Genomic DNA, 23,418 nt, shown 5'->3' with positions numbered 1-23,418 from the left:
ACAGTGGGTTTAATGACGTAAGCGCGCGAATATAGACCCCAGGCCTAATATAAGGACCCCGCCTGAAACGCCTGGGAACTGAGCTGATTATGGCGTTGATGGACTGATTTTTGCCTGGTTTTCTTTGAATTGAAGTACCGTTCCACGCGGCTGAAATGCTACGATTGTTAATTAATATTCGTCCGTGTCTTCTAGCTATCAGCGATATCATCTGCGCTGCCGCCACAGCGATTAAGTTATACAATTAACTGTCGTGGAGGACTCTAAGACGCCTTTAGAGGGATCGTTCAATGGAAAAGCTACAACTTCCATCAGCTTTGTATATGATGATTGAGAATAAGCGACACCGCAATCTAAGATCCTGAAGAAGTGTTTACTGTAAATTATAAAAATAGGCGCAGAACTTGACGGCAAATGAATTTTAAACCTGAGTGCAACAAGGCTTGCTTTAGAGATTGGCTTCTAACAGCAAGGTAAGCCCTCCTTTGTCCGAAAGAGGGTCCAAGATATTTCTGCTTCTCGTTGAATATATTAAGAATTAACGATAAATTGGTGGAGTAAAAGTGATATTTAGAGAAACGAAACTTTTATATCTTTCTTCTTCTTTGTAAAGGTATTTAACTGTAAAATCTTTACTCAATAAGAACATGGGCTTCCTTTGGTAACTGATTGGTGCGCTAAGAGCACAAATTTTGTGCGCATGCCTCAATTTGCATTCATTTTGCAATGCTGCACCCAAGAAATAAACCCTACACAATACACTGGAATCTATTTCCTTTAAAAATGGGGACTGAAAAGCGTTCAAAAGTATAGTTCTATATGAGCAATCTTCATTCCTTTACTAAAAATCCATCGAAGACAGTCGACGTTTGAAGCGGCCGCGTAAAATTGATTCATCCAATACCGTACTTTAAAACTTAAGTTCATCACACTCTGATTCGGACATCCCGCTATGAAGGACAATTCCAGTTAGTTGCTGTTATACAGTAGTCATTCTATTAAATTCACCGCCATTCTTTCTTGACGTGGAAAGTGAGACTTCGTCGGTTCCTCCTTACGCGGAAGCTTACTTGTCGCCACTGTATATAAGATGGCACGTCGGTTCCCCCGTACGCGGTAGCTTACTTGTCGCCACTGTATATAAGATGGCACGTCGGTTCCCCTTGTCGCCACTGAAAATAAGATGGCACGTCGGTTCCCCCGTACGCGGTAGCTTACTTGTCGCCACTGTATATAAGATGGCACGTCGGTTCTTCTTTTCTTATTAATGAAATATTCTGCGCGTCAACTCGCACAGACAATTTATTCAATGATAGCTCCCTTTAGACGAGAAGGAGCCGTGAACGAATACGTGAACAGTTCCCTGTCCATCATATTTAAGCTATCTGAGAGAAGGACCTGGGGACGAAAGAACGAAGGGTAACAATAGGTAAGCAAGAGGTTCATGTGTTCACAGCTGGACATTTTATATTCTTTCACATATTGAAAAGCGTGGGTGCTGGCAAAGAAGACAGTTGCACGTACATAATATTTATTCAGTTGTATCCAATTTGGACTGAATGGAAAACTGTAAGTAAATTTAGTCAATTTTTCAGTTATAGAAAACAATGCATTTATAGCACCAACGGAAGAGTAGTGTCTTTTAGCTGTCCTTTGGCACAGTTCAAATCCTGAATGATTTTTCTTTAAGTAAGTAGCCAACAGAGAGAATAAAAAAAATGTGGGGGACTTGTAGCCAGGACGTCCCGAGTTTAAGTCCTCTCTGGCTCTCTGACTATGAATTCGATTTGTTTCATGGTAGTCCCTTGTTTCAAATCCTCAGGCACTTTATGACCTACAGTCTTCTAAAATTGTGTGTTAAACTAACCTGATTCTCTTTGGATGTGCAGTAATCCTGTCCTGTTATCTTCATATCATAGTCTCCTTTCAGGATACTTGTGGGTTATAGCTCTCCCAGCTCTCACCCAAGCCAGACAGCACCTGCTCCCTCAGTCTCCATCTTTACTTGTGTTTTGAACCCCAAGCAGTAGAGCACTGTTCATAATAAAATCGTTGCGTTGGAATGAGACTACGTCAGTTCTGGAGCATGTATTCAGGACAATTAAAGAATTAAGACAAACCTCCCCCCCCCCCCCCCCTTCCCCCCTCCTCCAAGCATAAGTAACTTATTATCTTAAAAGATATATCAATAATAACAAATAATAATAAAGCCATTTGCATTGCGCAAATCTCATGAAAGTGTTGAAACACGCATAATAATAATAATAATAATAATAATAATAATAATAATAATAATAATAATAATAATAATAATAGATAAAAATGCTTAACGAAACAAAACTAAGTAAAGCAATTATTACAATTGCGCTTATTGGATACAGGATGACCGTAGCCAACTAAACACGTTTGGAATAATAATTTTGAGATCGTTGAATCTCCCAAAATTGTCCGAAAGACCTGCTAAGACAGGCGTTGAAACTGAAAAGAAAAGAATAGTACTTTACCTTTTTATACGGCAGCAATCGGCGCACCATTCTGAAATTGGCTTGTTTCGGTTCATCGTCAGACCCGCGATAAGAATTCTGTTTTTCTTTTCCTTTTTTTTTTATATTTTTGTCTTTTTATGTTTTTTTTTTTTTAATTTTTTTTTTTTTTAGTGTTGGGGGGAGGCGGGAACAGCAGCGGATCTGTTGTCTTTATCCGCGCTGCTGCAGCAACACAAGAAATGTTTCTTCATCCATCTTTTCAATCTTTGGAAACGACTTCTTGGCTGAAAAAAAAAATGAAAAAGCTAACTGACATAGGATCCTAACAATATACAACAATAACAGAGAGAACATCATAATATTAGAGAAGCAGAAAATTGAATCGAATCCATCCTCGTGGGAGAAACAGATAGGAGCCTTTGACCACAATTTCGACGAAGGTTTGGTTTGTCGTCAAATCCATGTAGATTTTTTTTTAACTGGAATTCACGCCACCAGCGACTTTTTACTCAAAATTATTAATATTTAAGTCGAAGTTGTGTCGTTAATAGGTCGCTCATCTTCTAAACATTGTACCATTGCTACTTAAGACTATTTTGGGAAAAAAATTAACATTTAAATCGATGGCCATAAATGTGATGAGTAGTGTTACCCAAGGTTTTTGTGAAGTGGAGGCCTCAGGAACGGAGGGAAAAATTTTTAACGAGATCCAAAAGAGATCCGAGCCATCTGTGAGTGATTTTAAGATGGGAACCGGGGTCCCCCATATGTGCCACTTGACAACTATACATGTTAACACATAAAAAAACACGGCGATGGTCGAAACGAAATATTATTATACTCGTATCATACCTTGCTTGTTGATTTTCCGGTCAGCGATTCATTAATGGGCAGATGGGCACTTCCTGCAGACTCAGTATCAATGTTTTCAATCACGCATAGAGCTTCATTATCTTGCACGAGTAAAGCTTGGTTCCCTGATTCACAAGGAGCTTTCACCTTGGAAACGCATAGACTTTTATCCTTTGAAAGGCATGTAGCTTCAATCTCTGGCAGGCATAGTGCTTTAATTTCTGTCAAGCATGGGATCTGAGTATCAGCCACGCATGGAGTGTTATTCGCCGATGAGCATGGAGCTTCAATAGCTAGCACACGTGGAACTTGAATTGCTGACATGTATGGAACCTTGTCATTGGCGTTAGCTCCAAGATTCCAAGGGCAATTGATCCGGATGGAAAGCGGGCTCTGACGGGATTGGGTGGTTGGCATGTTGGGGGAGATGGCTGACCAGCCTTCGGAAGGAAGGGTCGCGGTGGCGGGAAAAGATTCTTCTACAGGGGTGGCTGGCGTAGGGTTTCCTTCCTCTTGACAAATTGCGAGTGGCTCACTCCAACCGCCCTGAATCCAGTACGCATAATTGAGAAGAAACGTGTAGTTATTGTACAAAGCACAATATTCTTCATACATGCCTCTCCCGAGGATGAATGCCGACTCGAGAGTTTGTTTTAACTCTTTGTTTTTCTCTTTTAAAGAAGAATATAGGTTTTGAAGATTGGTGAAGTTTTCTCTTTCCGTATTTAGTTTGTCCACGGCTTTTGTCACTGCCTCCTTCCATTGTTCGTCTCGTTTTTTCAAATTTTCAAGATCCTTTTTAAGGCCGTTTCCATACGCCTGCCACTCCAGAAGTTTGTCATAACATTCTTGTGCTTGGCTCCTCCTCATGTTGCTGTCTTCATGCAGCCAACGTCTTTCATTAAGTAGACTTTGAATTTCGCCATGTTGATGCTCTATTACTCTAATGAGCTCTTCTTGGGTATATGAAAATAATTCACTAGAAGCCATGATCCTAGGAGAAAATCCAGGTTTGTAATGTCTCTCTTGTAAAAAATTAAGGATAATTACTTACAAAATCATTTCTCTACTGCACCCTTGTGGCATAAGAAACTAAAACTTAAAATAGTACGACGTCGATACTTGTTGACATTTCAAGTTGCACGGACGGTTAAATAACGTGTACCATTAGCTACCATTCACCGCGAATAAATTCTTATTTGAATCATTTTTGCCTTTCTGCGACATTTTTCAAGTTCACGAGAAAACTATTTTCCTTTCTAATCTGTTAATTAAACGTTTGACAATACGTTTAAAGGACAGAGTCGTTATTACGCGTCGTGTCGCAACTTCAGCCATGTCTTCGTTAGACAAATTGAATGGCCTTGTAATGTGTGTCATGAATCCGAGCAACTTGCAGAGATTTTATCGGAGGCATATATTTTCTTCAGGATCGTTTTTAAAAGAGAGATATCTGGACGGTATCGCAGTTTTTTCCTTTCCTCTCTTGATAAAATTTTTCGTCTTTTCGTGAATTATAACAAAAGGAATTAAATTTCCTATGTCACTTACGTGTTACTGTGGGGTAATCATTTTCACGCGCGCTTTGTGAAGTAATCTAATAATTTCCCGAGCATACTTTTAACCAAACGCAAATGAAATTGTATCCTTATTTCACGAGTATACTATATGGTGAACGTTAAATATCATGGCAAACAAATTATTTTTACAATCGTGAGTTTTTGAAACGTTTACATAGCAACTGTGTAATTTCACATGCGAAATTATAAACTAACGCTGAAATTTTGCGCCAAATGTTTTTGTCACCCACGATATTAAGTGGTAAAGTATCAAAGCAAACGCCATCTTTATCCCTTGAGTGCAAATCAGTTTCTGAGGTGATTTAGTCCTCCTAAATAGACCGAAAATATATATTCTCCGAAATGAACCGCTTGATCCCTAGGACTAACTTATAATTTTTGTGACGGGGCCTTTACGGAGGGTGAGAAAAAGTTTGCAATTCCTCGAAAGCTACTTTTAGTTTTAGAAAAAAAATCAATACGTAACTTACCTTGTATTGGCTGCTAGCTTTTCTTAACGAAAATGTCAAATCTTCACTTGTTTAACAGAATTCTTCAGGCTTCACGGCGTAATCAAACTTCCCGCGAAACGAGAAAAGTTTCAGTTGTTATAGTGATGATTTCTTACGTCATAATAGACAAACGTAATTATTCAATTTGCACTGCGCGCACTATTAGTAGAAAAAAACGATTCGAACTGTAACAATTTTTATTTATTTGCAATTTAAAGAAAACGTGTTATTTATTTTCTGTTATAAAAAGTGACGTTTTAGGATAAAAGTAGACACCCGTATAACGGGAAGAGGAGGGAAGATTTTACCGGAAGTACTTAGAAGACATAGAATTCATAGCAATCTGATTTTGTGCACGTGTAAGGCGCGCAAACCGTGTAACGTACGTCATCACGTGTAGAAACCTGTCCCACAATGCACTCTGCACTAGAGACAATTTATGACTGTTGTAAGCAGACAGCCGATAATAGCAAGTAGGCTTCCTCTTAGTAATTACATTCATGAGTTGAACGCATGTAGTAGCATTTTCGTTCGCTAACAAGTTAATTAACTCGCTAATCGCTATCCTTGTAATGCGTTAGAGTGTGAGTTTTAAATTTTTGTATGCGCACGCGAGTCGTTTCTTTGTCAGTATCAAGTTAATTTCGTTTTTTCCAAGCTAGACGTTGATTAACAATAATGTTGTTGAGTGTTCGAGACTATGGGCCGGCTATTTAAACGGCGTCTAAGTTAGCCCTTGTTTAAGTCTAATTCGCGGTTTAGACGTTGTCTTGCTAGACAACGGTTAACCCATGTTCAAAATACATTGTTGAAACGCGACTAAACCGTGATTTTTCCAGTCAATGGCTAAACAATGCCTCACGATAGAATGCATCGTCTGCTTGTTGTTAATTTGTATGCACATTTTGATACTAGAGGTTTTGACTCAACGTGGTGAATTTTAGCGAAGAAGAAAAGCTTTTGTTGGCGGAATTGAGAAGAGATTTTTCAGATGTGGAAATAAAGGATACCACAGCAAAACTTTGACGAAGAAGGCAAAGGTCTGGGAAGAAATTCTTGAGAAATTCAACTCCCAAAATCCGAAACGGTATCAAGAGGTACCTGAATCAGGTCCAAGGATGCTGGAGGCGGCTGAAACTACAGAACAAGAAAGAACACAATTTGCAACGTCGTGAATCAAGAAAAACTGGTGGAGGAAAAACTCTTGGATCCCCAAGTCAATTGTGTAAAATAGTTGCTGACGTCATACCATCTTCAGTTAATCCGCTAGATCAGGAGTTTGATGATGACGCAGAAGTGGAACCTAATATAAGACGAGGCGAACACGAGAAGGACCCAATCACAAGCGAAGCGGGACCAAGTGGACTTGCTGATGAAGTCATTACCATGAACACAAAAGGAGTTAAAGTCACCCGAAAAAGAAGGATATTCAAAAGTAAAGTTATGAACAATTATGATTTGTTTATTGCATAATACATTATATTATTTACCGTTATTGATCGTCAATTAAAATTACTCTTGCAGGTGCAAACGCAAAAGATCAGAAACTCACGAGGAGGACCCATTCTTGCCCATGGCGAGGAAAGAGCACAAACTGAAAAATGAAGGTCATAAAGCTAAGGAATGGGAGCTGATGCACCAATTCACTAATATGGGTATTGGTTTGTCACATACATACGACATGGACGAAGAAAAATCTTCCACCATCTTGTGGTTTGAACTTATTTATTTGTCATGTTATGTAACACTGATAAATTACAAAACAACATGAAGATTGATTAATTGTAGTGATTGTTGTCGTTTATTTCCTATTCTGTTGATAAGAAACCCTAAATGCAATTTAATTATATAATTGATTAATAATGTTAAGCAAAGTATTCTGAAATACTTAGCTGACGTTTGGCATTTCCACCTGCGTCTGCAGCAGCAGCAATGTCAAATGGAACACCTTTATCTTCGATTTCTTCATCGAAGTCTTGTTCGCGACGCATAAGGGAGAAATTGTGCAATATTGCCGTGGTCACAATGATGACGAGAGTATTTTCCGGGCGGTGCGCATTCCAAAGTTCAGACGTGGAAATCGTCGCTTAAGTGAGCCAAAGCATCTTTCAATAACACATCTACTACGCCTGTGTGCAATATTGTAGCGCACTTCTCCTGAATTATTTGGCTTGAGGATTGGTGTCATTAAATATGATCTGCAAGCGTATCCACTGTCATCCACAAGAATGCCATGAATTGTATCTTCCCTTAATTTGTCTGCGATCATACTGTTCTCAAAAATGCGTGAGTCATGAGTCGATCCAGGCCAACGTGCCTCAATGTCAGTAACAAAGGCGTCACTATTACAAACTGCTTGGACGTTGATGGAATAAAACTACTTTCTGTTAATAAATGCCATAGCATTTTCTTTGTTTGGACATATGATCCTAATGTGGGTACAATCTATGGTGCCGATCACAGCTGGAAAGTGTGCAACATCGTAGAACTTTCTCTTGGTGTCAGTCAAATCATCAGGGAATGACAGGAATTGTCGTTTTCGTTTGGCGATTGCCCTTGAAACCTTATGAATGACTGTGCATGCAGCAAATACAGAAACACCAAATAAATCGCCATTAACCCGCTCAAAAATTCTAGTCGCAAAAAATCGCAAAGCAATGAGAACGTGCTGTCGGCGGTGTCAGTGGCACACCTCTTCTTGACTGATGTTGAAGATCTTTATCCTAAATTTCGACCAGGTCAACCACCGAGTCCTTTCGGAAACGAAAACGCAAACGAAACTGTTCGTCATCGTATTCCTCTAAAGGGTTAAACCTGTCCCTAAGGCGCCGAATTTGTCGCATAAAGTCGATTGGCGTACTCTCTCAACTGCCTGTAGCACAGTAGTCCGTCCATTTCAAAATGGCTGGTCATGAAATTGCTGTTAAACAGCGTTTTAATCTACCCGTGAGCAGGTTCTTATTGTCCGCTAGACGGTGCACAGGGAGTCCACAAAAGTTGTGAAAAAGAAACAAATTAATAAATTATCGTTAAATGATAAATGAAATGGCGACTTGGATAAAGTCATGACCAAAAAATTGCTTTGCGATTTTTTTCATGACCAGCCATTTCCATTTATCATTTAACCACATTTATCATTTGGACATATTTGAGCCTTGCAGTATAGCAGGACATGTGTCACCCATAAGAACCTAGTATATGGCCTCGCTCACCATGAGTCTCCCATAGCTCAGTGGTTAGAGCGTCCAACCGGTATCAGGAAGGTCATGGGTTGGATTCCCTTTGGGGGCCTCGGAAAATTCTTTTTCTGAGTTATTCGACTTGAGAACGCTTCTTCATTATTTCCACTTTAATAAATTATCGACTTACGTTGCAATTGTTCGAAGGGTTGTTCGTTTCTTGTGGTTTTCTATAGCCGGTTCATTAGCATACAATTTACGCGACAGCACTAATGTCGTGTACTGGCCGAGTTGTGCGCGAGCGAATCTGAGCTTTGCTGACTATATACAGCTGTTTCGACAAAGGCTGTCCAAAAAAAAGTGTAAAAGCGTACGCTACAAAACCAAAACGTAGTCTGGGAAATACCCAATAAATTTCAATGAAAGCTCAGAATCCATATTGCCCGCCATCTCAAGTCTTCGCTGTACGGTCGAGGCATTATGGATTCTGAGCTTTCATTGAAATTTATTGGGTATTTCCCAGACTACCGTTCGGCAATGTCGCATACGCTTTTACGCTCTTTTTGGACAACCTTTGTCGAAACAGCTGTATATTAAGTATGGTGAGCAGAGCTCAGATCCGCTTGTGCACAACTTAATACACGACATTAGTGCTGTCGCGTAAATTGTATGCAAATGAACGGGCTATAGAAAACCACAAGAAACGAACAACCCTTCGAACAACGTATGTCGATAATTTATTAATTTATTTCTTTTTCACAACTTTTGTGGACTCCCTGTGATTTAAATAATCGGTATTCAAGGTTTAAAAATGGTTAGACGACGACTTTCATAGACGCTGTCTAAACGTCGTTTGTATAATTGGCCCTAAATGTTGCAAAAACGCTGAGTTTAGTCCACGAGTGATAATGGTGTAGTAGAAGCCACTTTTTCTTACTTATAAACACCTCCCTGGCCTCTCTAATCCTCCAGTGTGGTTATAATTTAATATATAGTCCCCTTTACCTTCCCTTATGAGCAAACTCTCCATTATAGGTCAGTCGCGAGACGATATAGCGCATGCGGCGAGCCCCCGCCCCGGCTCGCGCTATATCCTCTCGCGTCTGACCTGTAATAGAGAGCTTGCTCGCAGGCTACTCCTCTTATTAGTATCGTCCCTTTACGTTAGGCTATACAGTATGGAGCTCAAATGAAAGGTGGCCGTTATTAAGGTTAAAATTTGCTTGCTGAAAAGTAGTATAGGGAATGTTTACTTAAGAGAATGACACACAACTCGCCATATTCTAACAAACGCTTCACTCTACTCAACAACGAGCAGAAAAGCACAACAAAACGAGCACGCCACAACAAAACACAGCGGCTTAAATGAACACGACAAAACCCAGCACAAAGAGACAAAAAGAACAACGAAATACTTGGAACACAACAAAACAAAATGTAACGGTCATGCAACACCTTACGCAAAACACAGCACAACACAACCTGACTATAAAACACTTCACATCACTGCAACGCAACCTTGGAGTTTGCGCAGTATCTCACAGTACTCCCAAGCCGGTATTTAAGATGTTTTTGGCACCGCCAAAAAATAACTGGGTCGAGTCACCTTAATTTGTTTCATTGTAGTAATAATCGAGGTTTATAAGAATGACGGTAATTTTATGAATACGGGAAAAGGAATCTCCGAAACGCTGTCAACTTTTACACGGAAGGAATTAAAGTGAACTGCAGGATGAAGAACTGAAAGCCAAACTGTATTGCAACAGGGCGGCAGCGTACTTTCGTTTAGGTGAGAGGTTTTATTTCAATTTTCTTATTTATTCGGCATTTATTTAGTTACTGTAATTTAGGTATTACGCATTAAGCTGTCAAAATGAATCTGGATCTATTCTCATTTCTCTATTCATGTTTCTCAATTTGGGTATTTCTCCTTGTAGAAAACGAGGCTACTTGTTACGGCCCTTGTTATGCAATATTTTCATCATTAATTCTTGAGGCTTAAGTTACACTGATGATAGTCAGCTTTTGCTGATCGTTTTTGGTTAAGTAAAAAGAAACGAACGGAAGCACGACGGAGTGATGTCGAAATTATAAAATTCCGTCCTTAAATCTGATAAACGCAAGGTTCCGGTATTGTTGAATAACCACAACACGAAGCTATTCTACTTGTTGGAGTAATTGTTGACGTCCCTCTGAACTTTTGAAAATACATCACAGCAAGTAAGTCGGAAAACAGCTCGATGTACTTCCTAAACTAAATAATTTCAAGCTCATCTCCAGCCTTGCTGCCTACCGATTGAGAAAAATAATACAGGGGACAGTTTTTCGCTAAATCAGGGAGCCATTTGGAAAGGCCCTGGAACAAAGTAGTTCCAAGAAGCGCTCTTTCGCTTGTTCTTGAAAACTTTTTTCGCGCCGATTTTAACCGGATTTTTACTATGTCCCGCTCCAACTATCTTTCGTCGCTTTTCCGACAATGCTAGAGGTCTGGCCAGGTGCGTCAGCCTGAGGTTAAATAAATTTATTTATAATTTTTAGGGAATTATCGGGATTCACTAAGTGATGCGAAAGTTGCCACTGAAATACAACCATCTTATGTCAAAGCAATCATTAGAGGTAAGATGTCTTAAAATTCTAGACAAAAGAAAAAGAAAGTAACGAGTTAACTGCAACAATTTACCGCCGCGATATCCACCATAGTTACAATCCGGATACAATCTTCACGGTAACGGCCATTAACAATGTTTTTCTCTTTCTTGGATGAATAATGTAGCAGTTATGTAGCTATATTTTCAATTAAAGATTTTACCGTAAATTTCCGATAGTAGCGACCCTCGTTACTTTCGGAATTAGCAGCCTTTGGGGCTCGTTACTTTCGGGAGGTCGTTATTTTCGGGGAGCAAGAACCATGAAACAAAGCTAGCGCTAGCTCTTTTTTTCCGAAATGAAAAATAATATGATTCGCACAGAGCTCAAACAACAGACAGAACAAAGACCATTCTGACGCAAGAGTGCCAGACGACATTGGGGCTTGCACCTCCAGGCGCAACGAGCAAGATTCAACCACTTGATGTTGCATTCAATGCGGAATTTAAGAAGAGTGTTGACAGACTCACTACGGAACACTTGTTCGCAAATCCAGAGCTATTTATGAGTGAAAGAGTAAGCGCTGGTAATCGGCGTGTGCTTTTCACGAAATGAGTGGGCACGGCATGGCAAGAGATCTCGCGTCGGCTGAAAGACAGTTATCCGTTCATTTGTGAAATGTGGTATTGCACTACCCATTTCTGGTAGCAGGGACAGTGAAATAAACATCGATGGTCTACCGGACTACCGCATGAATGAATCAGCCGATGAAGAGGAAATCGAATTAATTCTTCTCTGACTCAGACTCAGTGCTTTTAGTCCATGACACATCAATGCGTTTTATACTGCAGTATAAAGAGTTTTTTAATTTTAATTTTAAGAAAAGTTCCGGATGTTGTTAATACAAAATTAAAACAGTTAAGTTTTCACATTACGCCATCAGCTGTGAACTGATGTCAAGGACGAATGATGGCTTAAAGCTTTCCCTTGTTTTGAAGTCCTTTATCGTAATTAATCAGTGTCAATGCACGAAAAAGATATTAGTATTGTACATTAAAAATTTCAGGACTATGGATTGGAAAACAATAAAGGTGTTCGGTATGTGTATAACGTAATTTAAAACAACCTTAGTCTCGCTACTTTTTGGGGGACTCGCTACTTTCGGGGAGTTCTCTACTTTCGGGGGCTCGCTATTTTCGGGATTCATTAGAAGCCACAAAGTTGTGACGTTACTTTGGGGGGGGGGGGGGATCGTTACTTTCGGAGGGTCGTTACTATCGGAACTTTACGGTATCGAGGATCCTGGCACTTGCGCCCGTTATACACTGAAACTTTTCATTGCTACCAAAACCTTTGGGATTTGTTGCAGCTTTTGGTTAGAAAGCTGAGTGAATATAAAACTGCGTCGAGGTTTGTCTGAGTAAACAAACTCAACGTCAAGATACTGCGAAAATTCAGTGGCAAATTTGGCTCTTGTAATAGGATGCTTGATAGGGTAAAGAGGAATAGAGACAATAGGACGACTTATTTTGTGCGTTTGAAACTGAAGCACCCTGAACTTGAAAATGAGTCACCCTGAACTCAAAACCGAAGCAACCGGAAATCGAAACTCGGAAAACGAAACACCAACCCTGAATACGTAAAGATTACGAAAATAGGAATTAAGAATGGGATATTTTAAGGATTTCAACTGAATAATATGTTTTAAATACTATGGAATGGTTACGTCATGTGTGCAAATTATAGGGCTTCCTTTAATATTCTACTGCGGTTTATTAGGTCAATTAGTTTATTCCGAGCAACGTGTGTTGGGGTTCGTCAAATTGGTGCTCAGAACTGTGGACTAACACTCGTCAGTTTAATGATCATTCATTTTATAACTTGTGACTCATTGAACAAGTGCTTCTTTTAAAATATTGATCATCAAACCCCGTCCTACACTAAACCATGTGACCATTTCAGCAGCAACTAAGGTATGCAAAATGTTTTCCTCTGACAAAAACGTTAAACATAAAAGCATTTAATTATGGATTATATTTATAATAACACAACATTAACGGACCAAATCAGGAAATGTGCGCGCGTATTCGACAATGGCTGGACAAAGCTAGCGAATTTGACGTTACTAAGTTAGTTTTGGTAACATAGATTTTGACTGAGTGTCGTATTTTAACTGTTTTATGCATAAGGGGGGTGGGGGGAAAATAGTAAGAAAAATCTCGGCAAGTGAAGTGGGTGATATATACTTTTGCCGTCGTGATTCCAAATTTTAGTCTGCTATATCATTTTACTGGTTTGAAGAAAGCCTCACAGACAATCTAATTAACTACCGCCCAGTTAAAAAAGCCAAGAAGTAGAAAATTCCAAGCGAGTTATTCTTCAATCTTCCGGGTAAGTTGACAAAATGTGTAAATTTTTAAAGCGCCCACAACTGGGCAAGTAGGAATTGAAAAATAGGCCCTGAAACGTTAAAAGAAGCCCCGACGTTTCAAGCTAGTATTTTCGTACCTTGAAGAAGACAGAAACTGTCGAAACGTTGGCTTTTGTCCCGTCCCTGAACGCTTTATTTATCAACTATTACTTATTCTTCATCTTGAACATGACCGTCACTCCGCCTTTTTATTTATGGCTTTAAGCCATCATCATTCCAAAAGGTATTGGAAAACTTCGTTACGATGGCGGAAATTGAATATCAGCGTCATATTAAGATGTGTTCAAAGAACAAAAACACGGGAACACTCGCTAAAATGGAAGCAGACAATGAATTTAAAACTTTCTTTTTTTTTGTTTTCTGAAATATTTAGTCGGTTGGCCGATAGAAAACGAAACCTTTGTGAAATATGGCAAAAAATCCCTTGTGCTTGCGTAGACAGTAAGACAGGCATCTGTTGTCATTCTTTTTTATAAGTAAGCGCATAAAATAAGCTTGTTCTGCAGGCTAGTGTTAGGTCGCAAACCAGGCCTAAAAGACAGAAACAGTGTCCTCATGAAATCTTAATTTGAAAGCTCAATTTCCCTGTTGTATGTTCCAGAAAACATATAACAGTATAAATAACAATAAAAACAGGAAAAAGCTTGATGAAAGATAGTTTTACTGGCATTGAGGTTTGCGCTTGAAACCGCTGTTAACTATCAAACATCTGTATGATACAGAAGACGACGACGTGGCCTCACTTTTCGCGCTCAACGGAAGTGGGTGAAAATTATTCACGCACCATGATAAACAATAAAGACGACTGACACACTGTGCAACATGATAAGCTAAAACAGCGTTGCATCCTGTTTTTAGTTCGCTATGATGACATAAATTGTCATTATACTTTGAAACTGTTGTACGTTAATGTAATATTGCAAGCAGAAAGGTTTGGGTGCATACACACTGAAAATTAAAAAGTTGACTTCATTGTCACAGTGTGTGTCCAGTCATAGTTCAGCATCTAAGTTACAGTTACACTTCATAAACTCAGTATGCTGATTAAATATTTGATCTCGCAGCATCTATGGCAAGCAGTGAAAGCAAAGCCATACCTGAAAGTGACGTCACATCAGCTAGTGAGGAGACTTTGGATTTTGATGATGACAATAAAGGTGAGGCGTCGTGTTATTCTCTTAATAGAAGTCGTTGTTAAACTGTTCGATATAATCTTCGCAGTCGAAAAAGAACTGAGTCAAGCGCATGGGCGAAGATACAGCAAACTCCTCCTGTAAATCCGCCAGGCTGGTTATGAAGTCTTTCCGGTTTTCGGTGTTGTTTGTTTGTTGTTGTTTTTATTTGCATGTTTGTTTGTTTGATTGTTTTTATAATGTTTAATCACTTGTTTCTGTTGCTTTTAATTGAAGCTTATATTCATTTAACGTTCACGCGAACATTTAAGGCTTCTAGGCTGTGAACGCAGACGAATTTCCGGCGGTCGCTTCCCAGGCTATAAGGCTTCGGGCTCTCATTCAATGAATGAGAAATCCGATTCCGGTTTCGATCAGCCGCCGCTATTTTGCTACAAACGCCCATCACTCCGTCGTGGCGAAGGCGGATTTAGATTTCAAGACCATATTAGCAATTAAAGCGGAAACAAAACAACAACAAAGAACAACAACAACAAAAACAAAAAAAATAGAGTGAATACTCGCGAAAAGGAGGCAGGAAATGAATTCCAAACCTTTTTTTGACACCCCCCCCCCCCCCCCCCCAACCAAGAAAAAAAGTGAATTAGCCGATGGCAAAAGGAAATCTTTATTTAAATGGCCAAACTCGTGCAGATATTAATGTGCTATACTATTATTAATGCATTGAGTAAAACTGGAGTTAATTTCCGTGTGATAATTTAAGAAAATGTGGAAGCTAATGTAATTGTCGAATTCACTCTAAACACTTCGCTTTACGTTCTACTGTACAAGTGAAGGGTAAATAGACATCAAAATTTCATGGAAAACATTCTCACTGCATATAAGCACAACAAACAACATGTGTTGTTTCATAAACTATGAATACATTAAAATTCCGTTTTCCATGCATAACTGAAGTAACATTAGTTCTAACTGGCGCATCATATGACCAAAAAAAATAATAATAATAAAAACTGGCGAAAGCAAAATATTTGGACTTTTTATTTTCGTGGATAAATTACTAAAATTTGATCTTAAATTATAATTAGAATATTGCCTTTGAATCAGTGTTGAATGACATAATTTCACGAAGATATGCTGGCGCTAGGCCATGGAGAGCTTTAAAAGTCACCAAATTTACCTTAAAAATCATCCTAAATTTTACTGGCAACCAATGGAGATTAATCATCATAGGTGTAATGTGGGCATAACGCGGTGTATTCGTCAGCAACCTGGCAACAGCGTTTTGAACGAGTTGTAACCTATTAACATGTACAGCAGGCAAACCATATAATATTTCATTACAGTAGTTAATTTTGCTTATAACAAAAGCTTGCACTAATGACTTTGCAGCTTCAAAAAGCAGATATTTTCTTATGCGCCTAATGTTATATAGCGAAAAGAAAGTTGATTGACATCTTTTGTTTATAAGGCTGCGAAACCGGAGATTAGAATCGTACCAGACACAAATTCAAAGTCCTAGCTTCACTGACTGATTATACTCGCGTGTCACCAACCATAAGGCTGTCAGTTCTAACTTTGCTAAGTTGCTGGCGAGTTCCAATGAGCATGAATTCAGACTTATCTTTATTCAGCCTTAATTTATCAACAATCAGCCGAGCCCTTTCGGTCCTGATACATCTTTCCATAGCACCTCTTGCTTCCGTCTCACCCATTGAACTTTTTGGCTTGAGCGACAAATAAAGTTCAGTGTCGTCAGCGTACGCATGCGCATTAGGCAAATGGTTCTTGATAACCTGGAAAAGCTTGCTCACATAAGCAGAGAACAGAAGTGGTCCGAGGCATGACCCTTGACCCCTTTCTTCACGCGTCGTGCAGCGTGATAAGCTGAAAAAACCTGCTAGCCTGTTTATATCCTGCCAAGTAATAAATTTTCATTATAGTTCGAAACTGTTGCCCGTTAAAGCAAATTCATAACTGCTGGCAGAAAGGATTGGCTGTATACAAACTGAAAATTTTAATTTTCGGTTTAAAAAAGTTGACTTTACTGTTACAGTGTGTGTTCAGTCATAGTTCAGCATCTTAGTTATACTGTTACATTTTATAAACTTAGTATACTGATTAAACATTTGATTTCCCAGCATCCATGGCAGGCAGCGAAAGCGAAGCCATAGTCACACCAGCTGGTGAGGAGACTATGGATTTTGATGATGACACTTCCAAAGGTGAGGATTCATGCTATTATCTTAGCAGAAGTCGTTGGAGTGGAAAACTGTTCAATATTAATCTTCACAGTTGAAAGAGAAGTGAGTTCAATCCATGGATACATGGCGTAGACCCGCCAGAACTAGTTACAAACTCTTTCCGGTTTTCGGTGTTGTTTATTTGTTGCTGTTTTTATTTGCATGTTTGTTTATTTGATTATTCTTGTAATGTTTTATCATTTTCTGAGTTCCTTTTATTTATTTCTAACACTTGTTCATTTAACGTCCACGCATTGCATATCGCAGCATCTCTAGCAAGCAGTGAAAGCGAACCCGTACCTGAAAGTGACGTCACACCAGCTGGTGATAAGACTTTGGATTTTGATGATGACACTTCGAAAAGTGAGAATTCATGCTATTATCGTAGCAGAAGTCGTTTTAAGACTGGAAAACCGTTCTGCTTTACGTTAAGAAGCTTTTATGTATAGACACACGATTTTAACGTAGCATATATTTGATGGAGTACAGTTTTTTTAATTTCATTTATCTTAAGTTTTTATAATTATTGTTGTCTACGATTTTATATATATTTTCTATTTCCCTTTGCATATGAAAAGCGAACTAGATCATTTTATATGGAAAGTTGTGCTATATAAATTTTACAGTTCCACTTATAAGCTGAGTATACTGATTAAATTTAAATATTTGATCTTCCAGCATCCATGACAAGCACTGAAAACAAAGCCAAAACTGATAATGTTGTCAAACCAGCTGGTGAGGAGACTTGGAAGTGTGATGATGACACTTTAAAAGGTGAGGATTCATGTTTTTCTCTTACCAGAAGTCGTTTTTAGACAGTTGAAAGAGAACTAAGTTTTAATCTTAGAGCACTGATTAAATATTCGATTGCATTTCCCAGCATCCATAGCAAACAGTGAAAACAAAGCCAAACCTGAAAGTGACGTCACGCCAACTGATAAGGAGACTTTGAATATTGATGATGACACTTTGAAAGGTAAGGATTCATGTTATCCTCTTATCACAATTCGTTTTTAGACTGGAAAACTGTTCAATGTTAATTTTCACAGTTGTAAGAGAACTGAGTTAAGTGCATGGATGAAGAAATAGCAAACGCCTCTTAACTGTAAACCCTACCCTCTCCTCCCTTAAGTGTAGAGCCACCAAATTGGCTGGTAACTTTCTCTGAATTTTTGTTTTGTTTGTTTGTTGTTGTTGTTGTTGTTTGCTTGTGTGTTTGCTTTTTAATGGTTTGTTTGTTGGTTTTTCTTTATTTCTTTATTTACTTATCTATTACGGGATGAAAAATGTGTACTCATAGTTAGTGATAATCCGTTATTCTACTTGGATATTGCTGTATAAGATGAAATGCTGTTCGTACTGACAAAGTTTACGTGCACACTGCAGAGAAATTTAACAGTTGTTCTCAATACTGAAATGCTTTTCGTTGCCTAGTATCTAACTTACAGTTAACAATAAGTCCATTTATCGCTGATTATTTAAGCTAAACCTTAAAGTATTGGTTTTTCCAGCATCCATGGCAAGCAGCGAAGTCAAAGCCAAAGCAGGAAGTGACGTCACACCGGTTGGTGAGGATACTTTGGATTTTTATGACGACACTTTAAAAGGTGAGGATTCATGTTATTCTCTTATCAGAAGTCGTTGGTCTGGAAAACTGTTCAGTGTTAATCTTCACAGTTGAAAGAGAAGTGAGTTCACTCCAAGGATACAGCAAACTCCTCCGTAGATCCGCCAGAACTAGTTACAAACTCTTTCCGATTTTCGGTGTTGTTTTTTTTGTTATTGATCTTGTAATGTTTTATCATTTTCTGTTTTCTTTTAATTCATTTCTAACACTTGTTCATTTAACATCGACGCAATCATTGAGGCTTCAAGCTCTGGGTAAAATAGTTCCAGTCCCGGGTTTTGATCAGCCGCCGCCGCTTGAGTACTAATAAGTATTCGATTGCATATCGCAGCATCTCTAGCAAGCAGTGAAAGCAAAGCCATACCTGAAAGTGACGTCACACCAGCTGGTGAGGAGACTTTAGATTTTGATGATGACACTTCGAAAGGTAAGGATTCATCCTATTATCGTAGCAGAAGTCGTTTTAAGACTGGAAAACCGTTCTGCTTTACGTTAAGAAGCTTTTATAGACACACGACTTTAACCTAGCATATATTTGATGGAGTACAGTTTTTCAATTTCATTTATCTTAAGTTTTTATAATTATTGTTGTCTGCGATTTTATATATATTTTCTATTTCCCTTTGCAAAAAAAAGCGCACTTGATCATCTTATATGGAAAGGTTCGCTATATGAATTTACAGTTACACTTATAAACTGAGTATACTTATTAAATTTAAATATTTGATCTTCCAGCATCCATGACAAGCACTGAAAACAAAGCCAAAACTGAAAATGTTATCAAACCAGCTGGTGAGGAGACTTGGAAGTGTGACGATGAGACTTTGAAAGGTGAGGATTCATGTTAGCCTCTTAATAGAATTCGTTGTTAGACTGGAAAACTGTTCAATGTTAATCTTCACAGTTGAAAGAGAAGTGAGTTCAGTCCATGGATACAGCAAACTCCTCCGTAGACCCGCCAGAACTAGTTACAAACTCTTTCCGGTTTTCGGTGTTGTTTATTTGTTGCTGTTTTTATTTGCATGTTTTTTTGTTTGATTGATCTTATAGTGATTTATCATTTTCTTTTTTCTTTTTATTTACTTCTAACATTTGTTCATTTAACGTCCACGCAAACATTGAGGCTTCAAGCTCTCAGTCAATGGGTAAAACAAATCCAGTCCCGGGTTTTGATCAGCCGCCGCCGCCGCTTGAGTACTAATGAAGTATTCGATTGCATCTTGCAGCATCTCTAGCAAGCAGTGAAAGCGAAGCCATACCTGAAAGTGACGTCACACCTGCTGGTGAGGAAACTTTGGATTTTAATGATGACCCTTCGAAAGGTGAGGATTCATGCTATTCAGTAGCGTAACAGAAGTCGTTTTAAGACTGGAAAACCGTTCTGCTTTACATTTCGAAGCTTTTATAAACACACGACTTCAACGTAGCATATATTTGATGGAGGGCAGTTTTTTTAGTTTTATTTATCTTAAGTTTTAATAATTATTGCTTTCAGCGATTTTAAATATATTTTCTATTCCCTTAGCATATAAAAAGCGCACTTGCTTATGTTATATGAAAAGTTACGATATATATTTTACAGTTACAGTTATAAGCTGAGTATACTGATTAAATTAGATCATAGACTTTATAGATCATAGAATACTTGTAGAGAAATTGTGTAGGTTAAATCTTCCCACAAGAATTATCAATTGGATCATAGATTTCCTTTCTAATCGTTCCCAAAGGATCAAACTATCTGAGGGCTGTTACTCCGAGTGGGGTTCAGTGCCCTCTGGGGTTCCTCAGGGAACAAAACTAGGCCCGTGGCTATTCCTTGTACTCATAAATGATTTAGATGTTGATAATTTAGCTAATGTATGGAAATATGTCGACGATACGACCGCATCAGAAGTCGTTGCCAAGGGCAACCGAAGTCATGCCCAGGAGATTGCGGACAAGGTTGCCGAGTGGTCTACGCAGAACAGAGTCAAACTCAATAGCGACAAGTGTAAGGAGCTCAGGATATCTTTTGCAAAAGATGAGCCCCAGTTTGCGTCTATCGTAGTAGATGGTAAAGAACTAGAGAGGGTGACTAGTGCTAAACTACTGGGTTTGACCATATCGAGCAACCTTACGTGGAACGAACATGTTAGTGACGTCATAAAGAAAGCGTCAAAGCGTCTGTATTTCTTAGTGCAGTTAAAGAGATCAAGAGTTCCTCGGCAGGACATGTCCACCTTTTACACTGCTTCTATACGCTCTGTTCTTACGTACGCAGCGCCTGTCTTTTTTTACGCCCTGCCAAAGTACCTAAAAGACCAGTTGGTGCGTGTCGAAAAGCGGGCCATGTCTATAATATGCTCAGGACTACCCTACCAGGAGGCCATCGAACTAGTGAACATTGTCCCCATTGCAGATTTCATCACGGGGCTATGCACTAATGCTTTTGACACCATTATTAAGGACCCAGAACACCGTCTGAACTGGTTAATACCATTTAGTGGACCGTCACGTTACACTCTAAGGTGCAACAGGCGTTTTACCGTACCCAAATGCAAGACAGATCGTTTTAGAAATAGTTTTATTATTAGATCCTGTATTGATAATGTATATATATAGATTCTTAGTTTCTCTTTTTATCATATTTTTTATATCTTTATTTATTGTACCTAGTTTTATACGTACTTTTTATCGATTTTATTAATTGTAAATACGCAATTCAGCCTTCGGGCTGCCATGTATTGATTATTAAACTATCTATCTATCTATCTATCTATCTATCTATCTATCTATCTATCTATCTATCTATCTATCTATCTATCTATCTATCTATCTATCTATCTATCTATCTAAATTGGAATATTTGATCTTCCAGCATCCATGACAAGCACTGAAAACAAAGCCAAAACTGAAAATGTCGTCAAACCAGCTGGTCAGAAGACTTGGAAGTGTGATGATGACACTTTGAAAGGTGACTCAGAATTCATGTTTTTCTCTTACCAGAAGTGGTTTTTAGACTGGAAAAGTGTTCTATGTTAATCTCCACAGTTGGAAGAGAACTGAGTTTTAATCTTAGAGTACTGAATAAATATTTGATTCATTTCCCAGCATCAATAGTAAACAGTAAAAACAAAGCCAAACCTGAAAGTGACGTCACGCTAACTGATAAGGAGACTTTGAATTTGACTTTGACTTTTGACTGGAAAACTGTTCAATGTTAATCTTCACAGTTGAAAGAGAACTGAGTTAAGTGCATGAATGAAGAAATAGCAAACGCCTCTTAACTGTAAACCCTACCCTTTCCTACCTAAGTGTAGAGCCGCCAGATTGGCTAGAAACCCTCTCTGGATTTTCGGGATTTTTTTGTTTGTTGTTGTTGCTGTTTTCTTGTGTGTTTGTTATTTAGTGGTTTGTATGTTGCTTTTTCTTTATTTCTTTATTTACTTAGTTATTAAGGGATAAAACGTGTGTAGTCATAGTTAGTGATAATTCGTAATTCTACTTGGATATTGCTGTATAACATGAAATGACAAGGTTTGAGTGGACACTACGGGGAAATTTAACAGTTCTTCTCAATACTGAAATGTTTGTCTTTGTCCAGTATCTAACTTACAGTGGACAATAAGTCCATGTATCGCTGATTATTTAAAGCTAAACCTAAAACTATTCGTTTTCCCAGCATCCATGGTAAGCAGCGAAGTCAAAGCCAAACCTGGAAGTGACGTTAAACTAGTTGGTGGGGATACTTTGGATTTTGATGATGACACTTTGCAGGGTGAGGATTCATGTTAGTCTTCTATCATAAGTCGTTGGACTGGAAAACTGTTTAATGTTAATCTTCACAGTTGAAAGAGAAGTGAGTTCAGTCCATGTATACAGCAAACTCCTCCGTAGATCCGCCAGAACTTATTACAAACTCTTTCCGGTTTTCGGTGTCGTTTGTTTGTTGCTGTTTTTGTATGCATGTTTTTTTGTTTGATTGATCTTGTAATGTTTTATGATTTTCTGTTTTTCTTCTTATTCATTTCTAACACTTGTTCATTTAACGTACTCCACGCAAACATTGAGGCTTCAAGCTCTCAGTCAATAGGTAAAAAAAATCCAGTCCAAGGTTTTGATCAGCCACCGCCACCGCTTGAGTACTAATTAAGTATTCGATTGCATATTACAGCATCTCTAGCAAGCAGTGAAAGCAAAGCCATACCTGAAAGTGACGTCACACCTGCCGGTAAAGAAACTTTGGATTTTGATGATGACACTTCGAAAAGTGAGGATTCCTGCGATTATTGTGGCAGAAGTCGTTTTAAGACTGGAAAACCGTTCTGCTTTACGTTAAGAAGCTTTTATAGACACACGACCTTAACATAGCATATATTTGATGGAGTATAGTTTTTCAATATTTCAGTTTTCTTAAGTTTTTATAATTATAGTTGTCTTCGATTTTATGTATATTTTCTATTTCCTTTTGCATATGAAAAGCGCACTTGATCATCCTATATGGAAAGTTGGGCTATATACATTTCACATTTACACTTATAAGTTGAGTATACTAATTAAATTGAAATATTTTATTAAATCCAGCATCCATGATAAGCACTGAAAACAAAGCCAAAACTGAAAATGTTGTCAAACCAGCTGGTGAGGAGACTTGGAAGTGTGATGATGACACTTTGAAAGGTGAGGATTCATGTTTTTCTCTTACCAGAAGTGGTTTTTAGACTGGAAAACTATTCTCTTTTAATCTTCACAGTTGAAAGAGTACTAAATTTTAATCTAAGAGTACTGATTAGATATTCGATTACATTTCCCAGCATCCATAGCAAACAGT

General features: G+C 38.4%; 2 protein-coding genes across 4 annotated transcripts in view; one reads left to right on the top strand and one right to left on the bottom strand.

Annotated features, from left to right (window-relative positions):
• LOC146468714 (uncharacterized) overlaps nucleotides 1–23,418 on the bottom strand; it is a 183,096-nt gene that overhangs the window by 100,140 nt on the left and 59,538 nt on the right. The window lies entirely within an intron of this gene.
• The window catches only part of LOC146468715 (coiled-coil domain-containing protein 152-like), an 87,832-nt gene that overhangs the window by 8,735 nt on the left and 55,679 nt on the right, over nucleotides 1–23,418 (top strand). The window contains exon 9 of one of the 2 annotated variants that reach the window (XR_014867490.1): nucleotides 196–468. The exons of the other annotated variant lie outside the window; for it this stretch is intronic. The gene's annotated coding sequence lies outside the window, so the exon portion shown is untranslated. Of the gene's footprint in view, nucleotides 1–195; nucleotides 469–23,418 lie in introns of those variants that run through there. 2 annotated transcript variants of the gene reach the window in all.

This window comes from Pavona decussata, unplaced genomic scaffold, assembly GCF_977016875.1.
Source record: "Pavona decussata unplaced genomic scaffold, jaPavDecu1.1 SCAFFOLD_130, whole genome shotgun sequence".
Classification (NCBI taxonomy): Eukaryota; Metazoa; Cnidaria; class Anthozoa; order Scleractinia; family Agariciidae; genus Pavona; species Pavona decussata.
Note: the sequence above shows the minus strand (reverse complement) of the source record. Positions and strands in the feature narration are given on the sequence as shown.